Genomic DNA, 12,938 nt, shown 5'->3' with positions numbered 1-12,938 from the left:
GTGCCCCGGCTGTTCCCAGCTGGCCGGACACGCAGCCCCCATAGCCGTGGGGCTGGACAGTGTCCCCCTCCAATTCGTGTCCTCTCAGAACCTCAGGATCTGATGGCATTTGGAAAGAAGGTCTTTGCAGATGAAATCTAAGGTCAGGGTGAGATCCTGTGGGACCAAGGTGGGCTCTGGACCCAACGAGTGTCGCAGTAAGACGCAGGAAAGGCCTCGGAGACACCGGCGGGCACTGTGACGCGGACGGCCCCGGCGGGAGGCAGCCTGGACCGGCAGAGGGCGCCGAGGACGGCGGCCTGGCCGCTGTCTCCCTCCGAACCTCGGCCGCCCCCGCCCGCGCCGCGCCCTGGGGCTCCCGGCCTGCAGGCCTGGGCCGCAGACCCTTCCACGTCCGTCACCCCGTGGGTGGCAGTTTCGTCGCAGCCACGGGCCACCGATCCCCCGGAGCGTGGTCCTCTGGAGGACCGCAGCCAGAGCAGGTGTCCAGAGCCCGCGGGGGTCCCGGCCAGAGCACCAGGGGGCAGGGCCCGGCTTCTCGGCTTCTGTGCAGTCCCTGAGGGGCCCCCTCGCCCTCCGTCCTGCCCCGGGAGCGGGCCTGGCGCCTGCCCCTACCACCTGCTGGCGGTGCTCGGGGCATGTCGCCTGTCGTGTTCAGTCAGAGGCCACATTCCATCCGACTGGCACCCTCGGGGCACCCAGCCCCCGGGACGTGGCGATGTGGAGAGCAGGCCCACGCACTGGGTCACGCCATCCACGGGGGGACGGAGCCGAGGGCTTGTACCCAGCACCCCAGGGAGACCATCTCTGGCCGCCCCGACCTGCTCGGAACCCACTTCCCACTCGGCCCGGCGGTGGGCCTGGGAGCGGTGGACGGTGAACCAGCGAGACCCAGGCCAGCCCCTGGGCTCAGCCAGCAGCCTGCTGCCCGGGCTCGCCGCCCGCATCCCGGCTGCACCGCAGGGCCCGCGCGGGGCAGCTGGCCAGGCTCCCCGAGGACGGGCTTGGGGCCGTGTCAGCCGGGGGCAGGGTCACACCGCAGCCGGCCCCCGCCTCTGACCGTCCAGGTGGCCGCTGTGCCCCCCAGAGCTCCGTGGGCCGGGGCTCCTGGCCACGGGCACCTGTTTCTACTCAGTGGCCTGGGACTTCGTAGCCTCGGATGGGGGAGGTCCCCCCCGCGAGTTCTCGACGCCCAGCGGGTTTACCGGGGGAGGCGGGGAGCCCGGGGACCTGGGCCTGGCTCACCAAGCCGCCTGCCGTGCGCCTCACCGCCGGGCCCCTCGCTGCATCCAGCACGCAGGCGGGTCTCTCTCTCACTGGGGCCCCCGAGCACGTGGCCGCGCGCTGCTGGCTGGCGACCCCCGCCCCCCTGACGCGTGCCAGGGCCCGGAGGTTTTTATCGCCTCGATCTGCTGCCTGAATTGCCTGCTCATCCTCTGGTCGCAGCAGCCAGAGCTGGAGCTGTGATCCAAACCTGAACACTGGGATCGTTTCCGCAAATTCTTGGGAGCTGCGAGGGAAAAACATTTCAAATCAGGGAGAACATTCCAGCAATTGGGAGCACTCGGAATCCCCAACCTCCGCAGCGCAGCCATTTCCAAATGCATTCAAGAGAGGAAAAATCTCTCCCTGAACATCCCTCGAAATCGCCGGGCGGAGAGTGTGCGCAGGGGCACGTGGATGTGACCCACATGCCTCGGGAGAAGGACATGAGGCGCCCAGAGGTCCCTCCCGTACCGGGCAAGAGCGTGCAGCTCTGGACGCAGCCCCCATGTCCTGCCCGCCGAAGGCCTCACGTCACCTTCCGGCCAGGGGCCAGCGACCCCGCCGCCGGCAGCGCTGCGAGCCGCGTGGGACAAGCAGCAGGCAAGCGCGCGGGCCGGGGCGCGGGACGGGGGTCGGGGCTCTCCGTCCAGCTCCGTGGGCGGCTTCCAAGGTGTTCACGGGACCACGGGACCACGGGCCCAGGAACCGGCTCTCAGACTTTACGTGCCTCCCGGAACACGGCAGAGTGTCAGTCAGCGAGTCTGTGGGGACACCACACGAGAAGGGCAGCGTGGTCGGGGCAGGGCGGCCAGAGCCGGCGCCCGCCGCGGACCTCGCCCCCCGGGGAGCCCGGGCCGCGGGCCGCCGTCTGCCCCGGGGAGAGGGAGGGCGAGTCCCCGAGGGAGAGGGACGGGGCTGCTTCGTGATCTTCACGTGGCGCGGTCCGGGCTGAGGGGACCCCGGCACACGCCCGCCCTGCCTCTTCGTGGCCCTGGCGCGGAGGAGCAGCCGGGGCCGCTGGGGACGCCATCCTGCAGCCCGCGGGGTTCCTGGCTCCGACGGGCAGTGCGGTTGACGCCGGGCCGTCCGTGGCACCCTGGCTGGGGCCGGGTTCGGGGGAGAGGAGTGAGGCGGGGGACCTCCGCCTTCCTGGTTGCTCTCCAGCTCTCTGGCCTCCAGGCCGGCCCCGCCCCCCAGCTCTGCACCCCCAGCTCTGCACCCCCCTCCGCTGGGCTCCCACCCGGGAGCGGGCTCTGGCCCCCGCTGAGGGAGGGTGCCCCACCCACGAGGCGAGAGCCCGCTCGTTCGCTGTTGGGACAGGTTTTCTCAGGAAACGTGATGTGTAATTGCCCAGTCTTGGGGAAACTGGGTTGGGTTCCCCATCAGGACGGCAGGAACTGTGGGTGGGGGTGGGTGTCGCCCGCCGCCCTCGCCGCGGTGAGGGGCCGAGGTGGGCTCGGCGCTCGGCGCGTGGACGGGTCAGCCTCTCGTGGCTTCCTCCCTCCTGTGCAAGGACAGAGCCCGCAGGCCACAGGGGTGACGCGGGGTGCCAGGCCGCCCGGGACACGCGGGGCCTCGGCCGCCTCACCCATCGACGAGGCCCGAGCCTGGGTGCCGTGACAGGAAGTGACTCCGTCCAGGCCCCAGGAGCTTGGTGCAGGGTCGCCCTTGGTCAGGCTGAGGCCAGCAGGGGCGACTGCGTCTCAGACCCCTGCGTTGCCGGCGAAGCCCCAGCTGCGGCTTCGTTACGCGCACTCGAGGTTCAGCCTGCTGGGTGACCGTGCTTGGCGCCCCGCGTGTGCGGCGGCCGGGCCGCGGGTGGCCTCCAGGACCTCAACACAGGACAGGGAGGCAGCTGCAGGAACAGCGCTGGCCCCCTGAGGCCACCGTGGAAGTGGCCTTACGCACGGGCAGAGGATGCAGAAGGAGCTCCCGGGTCCAGGGGTGCAGGCAGGGTGGCCCCCATTTCAAGAGGGAATTTTCTGGGAAGGGAAGTGGCCCACAAAGCAGGAGACAGAGCAAGGGTTCTGCGTCGGGGGGTGGGGGGTGCCCGCTGCTGAGAAAGGGGGCACCAGGAGCACAGGGGGGGCACGGCCTCGGGGGGTGGGATTCCTTCTCCCCCCCACCCCGCCCCGGTGTCAGGGTCCTGGGGCTGTTGCAGTCACCAGCTGCCTCAGACAACGTGCGCTTGTTCCCGCCCCCCACACCCCCGGCCGGGTCTGGGGCGAGCCTGAGATCCAGGCGTTGGCAGGTCTCCCCCTCGGGGGGCCCCGAGGCGGGGGTGGTGCAGACCTCCCTGCGTCTCCCTGGTCTCTGGCGTTGGCGACTTTCTTGCCCTGCGGCCGCCTCCAGCCTCCGCGTCCAGCACCACGTGGCCCCCTCCCCGTGTGTCCTCTCCTCTTCTTAGGAGGACACCGGCCACCAGATTTGGGGGCCACTCTACTCCACTGTGACTTCATCTTGACTAAATATACCTATTGCAAAGACCTATTTCCAAATAATGCCATGTTCGAGGGTTCTGGGCACATGTGAATTTGGGGGAATGCTGTTCGACCTGTCCAGGAAGCTTGTTTCTAAGAGCACCCCGTTTGTCCCAGCTTGGAGAGACTTTATTTTTCACCCCCCAAGTCACACCCAAAATGCCCCCAGCAGCATGTGACGTTTACGAATGTCACGGGCGTTCTCTGAAGAAAACTGCTCTGGACGGGACTTCTCTCCAGGTCGACGGTCTTGCGGGCAGAGTTGCAGTGGGCCCGGCCCTGTGATTCACAGACACCCCACTCCCGGGAGTCAGCAGCGGCCGGCCCCCTGCAGCCAGTGGACTTCCTCGGGCCCCGAGCTGGCGGGCGGCGGAACTGGCCCTGCGACCACGGGACGCGGGACCAGGGCGGGAAGGGAGGCGCTGGGCCCCGCAGGCTGAGCCCCCCGCTGCCCCTTGCCGGCTCTCTCCTCGTTGACTTTGCGGTGACTTCCGACCGCCCGAGCCGGGTCGGACATAATAGGACTCAGTGGGACTCACTGGTTTGCGGGGAGGACGGGGTGGACTGAAGCCGAACGGGGCCACGGGAAGAAGCGTTGGGGTTGGGGGGGGGGGCGCCAGGAGCCTCGGAGCCCGAGCGGGGCGGGACTGAGCCGCGGCCGGCACGAGACCCAGGGCCGTGAGCGTCAGCAGGGCCCACGCGGCTTGCCCGCTCGCTTCCGGCACGTCGGCTTTCTCCGCGTGGCTGGCTGCCAGCAGCCGAGAGGGTCTGGCTCCGCCGACAGACTGAGCTCCAAGCCCCAGGCCCTCCGGCCAGGGACTGGCTGGTCAGGCGCCCCCAGGCCCCGGCGGCCGGCCGGGCACCGGGACCCGCCGTGGCGGCCGGGGACTGGCAGGCAGGCGCGTGGAGCTGCGCGGTGCCGCCGTGGCCTGAGGCGCGCTTGGCTCCGGCCAGGGCACTTGGGAGCCACCGGGCTAACGTGTGTCGTCTGGAAATCCTTCCCCTGCAGAGCTGGGCGCGCGCCTCGTCTGGAGCGGAACTCAGACGTCGGACGCACTTGGCTCCCGCCGCGCCGTGTGTGGGTGAGAGACGCGGAACCGCGCCCACCAGCGCCCCCCGGGGCCTCGAGGTGGCAGCGACCCTGCTGGCCTGCGCGCGTGGAGGGCCTCGCCCCGCCGGCCGGCTTGCCCTGAACGAGCCCGACGCCCCCCCCCCCGCCACTCCCCTGACGGGGGTCCAAGTCCAGGGGGGCAGTGCTGGCTTTCATCGGCGTCACCCCACCTTCCCACGCGCTTTTCAAATGCAGGGGAACCCAGCCGGCGCCCCGGAGAGCAGAAACGGGTGGGGGGAGGCAGGGGGCCGGTGCCCAGCCTCGGGCGGGACGGGACGCGGAGGAGCCGGAGCCCGGTGCGGGCAGGAGCGCGAGGCCGAGGCTGCGCCACCGGGGTCTCCGACGACCGCCCGGGCGAGCGCTAAGAGGGCCCGGAGGCCCGGCCGGCTTCCGGCGCGGAACGGCCCGCAGCGCGCGTCGGCGGACTCTGGCCGGGGCCCATCTGCTCGGCCACTTGTTCCTGGACACACATCTGTACTGGAAACGAGCCCGGACGTCGGCTTAAGGGCTGCATGCGTCTGTTTCCACACGACGCGGCGGAGTCGCGCCGTAGCGCCGAGGACCGCTGGCCGGCAGAGCCTGAGGCGCACGATCTGGCTCTCTGACGTGGAAGGCGTGCCGCCCCCCGCTCTCGAGCTGCATCGTCCAGCATGGGGGCCGCCGGCCACTCGTGACACTTGACGTGTGTCTAGTCTGCATTAGGATGGGCCGTGGGCATAAACCGTGCACACTTTCAGAGTCTTCGTGTGAGGACAGAGCTGCAGAATGATGGGAGTGCTTGTGTCTGATTGCTTGTTAAGATATTTTTTACTGTGTTGGACTAAATGAAATACACTGTTAGAACCAACTTCGCCTGCTTGTTCCTAGTTTTTCGGCTGCATCTGGGCTCCTGTCGTGTTTCTGGGGGACAGCGCTGACCCCGGAGCCCGCAGCCTTCCCGCCGCCACTCTGGTGGGCTTTCTGCACGGGGCAGACGCCGCGGCCGATGGCACCCTCTCCTCCAAACCGTAGGTCACAGCCCTTTCCCGGGCTAGGAAATCAATTCAGTAGCTCGTGGCCAGGATTTTCTAAATGAAGTAGCCCGCAGTAGGAAATGTTGGCAGTGAATTGCACACTAAAGATTAGAATTTGTTCACAAAACCTTTCTGGTTATGTGTTTCTCATTTCGTCTAAGTGCCATGTGTTGTGAGATACCCTGCAATTTCTTGGACAACCACGAAAGCAAACGCAGCCGGTTAAATCGCGGTGCAGGGTGTTGGCCGGCGAGCGTGCAGAAGGCCGGGCCAGTCACCCTCAGGACGCGGCGGCCCCGTCTCAGGATTCGTCCGTTTCTGCCCGTGGCTGCACTGCTGGGAGTGTCTCCGTCGCCACACGCGGCCAGGCTTCATCTCGCGGGCGTCTGCCCTTCTTAAGACTTGTGAAGCACTTGGTGGTGGTTTGGAAAAGCACGTGGCCTCACGGCCATTCTCCCCGTGAAGAGTGTTCGCTAATATCGAATTCGATATCTGATACCTAATCAAGTCAGCCGGGGTCCCTGGTACCTCTCTGCATACTCGAAGCCCGTTCTCTTCAGTGCCGATTCAGAGCGACTCTCTTCGAGGACGTTTTAACAAAGATGACGTCCCACCTGTACGGTACCTAGAAGGTGGACAGGCCGCGCGCCGTGGGGCGGGCCCGGGCGGCCGTCGCTTGCGGGACGGTGACTCGGTTGTCAGAGTGCATTCTCAGAGGTGCTAAGGTGTGACCAGTGTGTGTGCGAGGACGCTCGGTGAGGCACACGTGTGAGCGCTGGTCGGTGCGACACGCGCTTCCCGCTGGGCCGCGGGGCGGTGTCCAGAACCACGGCCGTGTGCCACGCTCCAGGGAGGACCTGGCCGCCTGCAGGGGCTCGGGCTCCGGCGGAACCGGCCCGGAAGCATGTCGCGTGCCCAGCGCTGAGCCGACCCCTGAGGTCAGCTCCCCACTCCACCCGGCTCCACGCCAGGAAGTTCGGGAGGTCAGCCAGACAGCGGCTGAGGACGCAGAGCTGGGCTGGACCGGGCTTCCCCCTGACCTTGGCGCCGCCCCGGAGGCCCAGGCTCCACGTCGTCTCGCGGGCCGTGAGTTTCGTTCACTGGTCCTTGCAGAGGTGCGGGAGGTGCTGGCTGAGCATCTGCCGCTCGCGAGGCGCCGGCGGCGAGGAGGGCGGCTTCGGGCATGGGAGAGCCGGGATCCTAAAGGGAAGCAGCCAGTTCTGGGACGCTCTGCCGGGCCGCTGGCGCCGCGGGGAGATGAGACCGGCTCCAGGGGCGGCTCCGGAAGCAGCGCTGGGCGGCGGGCGGGGGGTGCGCCTCCGGGTGTGTCAGGCGCCGGTGTGCCCGGCCCCCCGTGTCCTGGCCGTGAGCAGAGGCGCCCTGGGAATGGCCGGTGTCTGTGCCGTGGAAGGGTCAGCCTGACACTCTGACACCCGCGTCCTCTGTGCAGCTCCCCGGCGCCCCTGTGGGGGTCTCTGCACACAGCCAGCTGACCCCAGGGGCAGCCCCCAGGTCTGAGCCGGCGGCCCTCCCCGGCCCGCCCCTCCCCTGCGTGGACACGGGAGAGCTCACTTTGGTGAAGCCCGAGACCCTGTGAACTGAGCCAACAGTTCTGGGGATGCACGAAGCAGGCGAAGCCTCCTTTCCCGCTTCCCCTGGGAATGGAGGCGCCCCCACCCCCGGTCCCCAGCCCCCCGCATCATCTCACAGCCTGGATGTCGCGGCTCAGGCCGCAGGGGGACGGCAGCTTCGGCCGCGAGCGGGTCGCGCACAGCCGTGTGGGGAGGTTGGAAAGTCTGGGGCGACGCGTTTAATGAATTTCGTATCAAGACGATGCAACAGCGCATCTCACAGCGCTACTTAGAACAGACGTTACTACTTGACGACGTGAGCATTTCCCCCCTCCCGCTAAAGAAGAGACTCGAATGCAGGGACGTCCTCCGGCCGCGGTGCGGGATATGGGCAGTGGCACCTCCGGGTGGGCCGGGGGCACCGAGGCCTCGCGGGAGGCGCGGGAGGCCCCGCTGCCATCCGGGGCTCCCACGGGCCCTGCACGCCACCCCCATCCCAGCCGGCCGCCGAGCCTGCCCCGCTGCGCACCCCACCTCATCCGGATGGAGCAGCGGGGAGTTCTCCTCGCTGACAGAGGTCGTCCTAGAAAGGCCCTTGCACGCCGATTCGGGAAGTTAGAGTCACGGGCGGCCGGCGGCCGTCTGCATGTCGCGGCGTCTCCCGGCCGCCCCGCAGCTCTGCGGCGTGCTCGCTGTGGTTTATTTCGTAAGTGGACGCGCCTTAAGAACAATTTATTTTAATATTAATACCTCTTAAGGGAGACATCATCAGCCCGACTAGAAAACACTATTGCAGTGAAGTCCTGGGGAAAAGCTTGCATGGCCAGGCAGCAAAATCAATAAAACCCACCACGTGGCCCACGCGATGACACGAAGCTCCCCCACGCCACCGCCGAGCCGCTCCGCCCACCCGGGGGCACGCAGCCCGGCCCCTGCCCGGGGGTCACTGGCGCCCCGACTACCGCTTGACGGCCTAAGCCCAGCCGCACCGCAGGACAGACCCCGCCTGACTAGTGGTGGCCACGGGCGCCTGTGGGGCGCGTGGCGGGAAGGGCCTCGCCCAGCGGAGCGGCCGCCTGGGGCGGGGTGGACGGTCGGGGCCGGTCCTGGGGCAGAGGTGGCCGGTCCCGGGGCGGGGTGGACGGTCCCGGGGCGGGGTGGACGGTCGGGGCCGGTCCCGGGGCAGAGGTGGCCGGTCCCGGGGCGGGGTGGACGGTCGGGGCCGGTCCCGGGGCAGAGGTGGCCGGTCCCGGGGCGGGGTGGACGGTCCCGGGGCGGGGTGGACGGTCCCGGGGCGGGGGTGGACGGTCCCGGGGTGGGGGCGGCCGGTCCCGGGGCGGGGTGGACGGTCAGGGCGGCCGGTCCCGGGGCGGGGTGGACGGTCCGGGCGGCCGGTCTGGACAGGGCACAAGGACTTAGCCCACGTCCCTCCCGGGGAGCGTCCCGTCGTGCTGTGTGGCCCTGCGGGCCGGAGCCCGGAGTTCCTGGGGTCGCTCCCGGCGTGTGCCTTGGGCGGGTTTCGCAGGGCCGGGCGCCTCACTCGCCTCCTCCGCACCACAGGGACCCGCTCTGGGGCTCAGGTGCAGACGGCGACGCCCCCGATGGCGCCGGCCCGGAGCGCACCCCACACGGGGGTTTGCTCTCGAGCCGGTCACCGCAGGGCGGGACGCTGCGGGCCCGAGGCCAGCGTCCCCGGTCCCTGGGCCCCAGCACCGGTCACCATCCCTGCGCCTCGTCCCGAAGCGCTAAGTGCGGTGACCGATGCCGGGCCCGAGACGACCGGGGCGGCTGGCCCAGCCCCGCCGGGGCTTCCGTGCCGGGGCTTCGGTGCCGGGGCTTCCGTGCCGGGGCTTCCGTGCCGGGGCCACCCCCACACTGACGACCCCGCCCCCGCTCGCCGCCCAGCCTGGGGCCTCCCGTGCCCAGAGAGGCAGGCCAGCCGCGGCCTCGGCGGGAAGGTTCATTTGCGAAACGGAGATTCGCGTCCTCACCCCGTGTGTCATGTTGTCAGCACTCATGACAGCCGCATGGCACAGCCCAAAAGGAAGATTTAGACCTAACGGGGAAAAATCAGTTAAAATTGACATATCCATTAGAAGATTTTAGAACTGAAAACACTCTCTTCACGGAGCGTTGGGATGACTTCTCTAGCGACGCGGAATCAATACCTCGCACTTGCGATGAATTCGTTAGTCTGCTTTATGAGACCCGTCTGCTCCCGAAATTCTCTGCGCTCCACCTTCGCGGCCGCCCGCAGAAGAGCTGCAGCCGAACCTCGCGGAGGCCGGGCAGGTCCGCGACCCGGAGCCCCCCGAAGGGAAAAGGTGAGTGGCGAGGGGCTCCAGGTGGGCCCTTCCTGACCAGGGTGCTGACCTCCACCACCGGCCTCTCCCTTCGGCTGCCTTGTCCTCAAAGCCGTCCTGGGCACGAGACCGCCCCGGGGACCCAGCGCCTGGCTGCAGCCCGCGCCTGCCCCTCCGGGCCTGGGGGCCGTTGCAGGCCGAGGTCCCCACGCCCCCCCGGTCCCTGAGCCCCCTGAGACGGGACGACCATGCCGACCGCACGTGGACGGGCCACGTGGTCACACTGTCTGAAGTGCACGGGGACCAACCGAGGACAGCGGAGGGGCAGAGGCACGGGCAGACCCTGGGGGGCCCACGGGAGCAGCCCCAGGCCCCCCGGACGGTGCCCCCGCTCGGCGCCCTCGTGGGGAAACGCGACGGCCCCCCGAGTTGTCGTCTCTGAAGCTCTGCTGTCGCGCACACTGAGCACACGGCACGCTGCAGACGGAGCGTGACTCCAGGCGAGAACGGCAGGCCTCCCGTGGGCCGCGGACTCTGGGGGGCAGAGGGCCGTGCTCCGCGGGGAGCGGCCCCGGGGAGGCCGCGGAGTGGCTCCTGCAGCCGCGCTCCCGCGCCGGGCTTCGGCTCGAGCCTGACCTGGCCCTGCACCGTGGCCCTTCACCCCCGAGACGGGACGCGGCGCCACCCTGGGGGGCCGGGCTCCGGGCCCGTGAGCATCGGCCACCTCGCTAGCGCCGCCGCGGTTTGTGGCCTGCGCGGCGGGCAGTGGCCGGGCATTGGTGGCAGCTGGCGGGCGGCCCCGGCCGCCGACTGCCCGAACCCACTCGTGGACGCGCCGTCTTCTCTTTTCAGATAACGAACTTGACTGAAGCCACGTGTCCGGCGGAGGGGCCCTGGGGCCCGAGTTTCTGAGTTCCGTCGAGCTGTGCCGGACGCGCCCAGCGAAATCTCGAGACGAGAACGAGGAAGATTGGTCAACACAAAACAGCCGAGGGCAACGTGTCCGTCGGGGCTGTGCGGCCGCCGGGCGGCCTGGCCTCGTGGGGCGGTGCCGGCCCACATCCCGGGTGGCGCCCCCAGCACCGCCGCCCTCCCAAGTCCCTGTGCGCCTGCAGAGCCGCCCCCCCAGGCTGCACCCGGGCCCGGGCGAGGTCTGGTTTGGGCCGCTCCGCACCCAGACGGCTTCTCTCCAGCTCCTGGGTCTCGGCCCCGCGTCCTACGCGATGACGAAGCCCTCGGGGTGTCCTCAGCCGGCCGGTCATCGGCCTCGGCGTCCCCTTCCCGTCGATTCTGTGAGCTTCCGACACCCTCCCGACAGACGGCCTTCGTCGGTGGGCGCCCAGGGCCTGTGTCTTGCAGCAAACCCCGCCTGAGAGCAGTGTGAGGCCACCACGGCTTCTGTGCATGAGTCAGTGAAAGCTCGTCTCTTTTTTGCACCCCAAATCCCTGTCGGAAGTGCCTGCCGCGTGCTGGGAACTGTTCCCGGTGGGTGGCACCGCTCCGAGTGCCCCGGTGTGGTCAGGGAGAGGGACGCGCGGGCCGGACACGGCCGAGGCCCTGCAGCAGCCCCGGCGCCCCGCGTGGCCCAGCCAGCCCCGCACCCCGGTCCCCACGCCGGCATCCCGCAGCTCCCCCGGATGGGCGCCCAGGGCCTCGCAGACGGGAGCACGGGCCTCCTGGCCACGTCCCGGCTCTTTCGGGGGCTGGATTTTAGGGCTAGGTGTGGCAGCTGGTTGTCCTCAAGGATGAACAGAGCCAAATGGGACCCTGGTCTGAGAGCGGCCACACGCACGCCCGTGCGGGCAGCATGGGGCCCCCGCCAGCCGATGGCACGCCTGCCAGCTCGGAGCCGGACTGGGGGTGCGGCAGTCCCCGTACCCCAAAGCCGGACACGTCCTGCTGGTCGATGAGGCCCCGTGCCACTCCTTGGTGCCCCTGGGCTGGGGTCTGTCATGCTTTCCTCGAAGTTCACGTCAGAGGTGAGTCAGGTGACGGCGGTTTCACTCCTAAGGGTCCAGGGCCCGTTCCGCACCCAGGCCGCCTCCGGAGCGGAGAGCCCGTTTTGTCCAGAGGGAACGACGCGGAGTAAGCGCAGGGCCTGGACGGTGCCCTGCGCTGCCCCCCGGGGCCTGGGGCCTGGGGCCTGGGACCTGGACGGTGCCCTGCGCTGACCCCCAGGGCCTGGGGCCGGGGGCCTGGACGGTGCCCTGCGCTGCCCCCCGGGGCCTGGGGCCGGGGGCCTGGACGGTGCCCTGCGCTGTCCCCCCGGGGCCTGGGGCCTGGGGCCTGGACGGTGCCCTGCGCTGCCCCCCCGGGGCCTGGTGCTGGGGCCAAGCCGTGGCGTCCGGGCGTGAGGTGCGTGAAATGCATTTTCAACTACGACTTTTCAATTCGTGATGGGTTTATCGGGATGTAGCCTCATCGTAAGTTGAGGAACATCTGAGAAAATACCCACATTTCTTTTTAAAAATCGGTTTTTGAGATGTAATTCACACCCGGTACGGTTCGCCCTTCTCGAGTGGACGGTTCAGTGGGGTTTTCTGTGTGTTCACAGGTCAGTCCGCCCTCCGCCCACGTCGGTCTGAGCACGCCTTCATCGCCTTGCGAAGACGCCGAGCCCTCAGCTCCCGCCCCCCACGGCCCCCGCCGCGGCCCGGACCCCGTGTCCCGCTGCTTCCCGTGTGCGCACGGCCCCCCGCCCCGGCCACTTCCCGCGCTGGAGTGCAGGGCGAGGTCGCTCGGCGTGGCGCCGCACGGTTCCCGGGGCCCGGCCGCGCGTCCGTCCGCGTTTCCCTCCGCGTGTGCGCCAGGCGGGGCCTGTGCTGCGGACGCCGTGCCGTGCAGGCGGCGCCGGCCGGCCCGTCCTCGCTCCGGGCAGCGAGGTGCCCCTCGGGGCACGCGCCCCCCTTTCTTTAACACCGCGGTCCACACGTGTCCTGCCGGTGCCCATGGCATCTGCGGCCGACCGTTCTGGAAGAGATGAAGGAGGTGGCGTCGGGCCCTGCACAGCAGCTCTCAAGGGCCCCCCAGGCCACCCCGACTCGGCGGGGGGGGGGGGGGAGCAACCACACCGTGAAGCCCTCGGTCCTCCTCCTGTCTCCCTTTTGGGGTGGACCCCCGGGTCCCAGCTGGGCCGCGGCTCCAGCGAGGCTGGGTGACCAGGACCAAGCCGACGGGGACGCACAGAAGCTGTG

This window comes from Rousettus aegyptiacus, unplaced genomic scaffold (assembly GCF_014176215.1).
Source record: "Rousettus aegyptiacus isolate mRouAeg1 unplaced genomic scaffold, mRouAeg1.p scaffold_m13_p_6, whole genome shotgun sequence".
In the NCBI taxonomy this organism is placed as follows: Eukaryota; Metazoa; Chordata; class Mammalia; order Chiroptera; family Pteropodidae; genus Rousettus; species Rousettus aegyptiacus.
Note: the sequence above shows the minus strand (reverse complement) of the source record.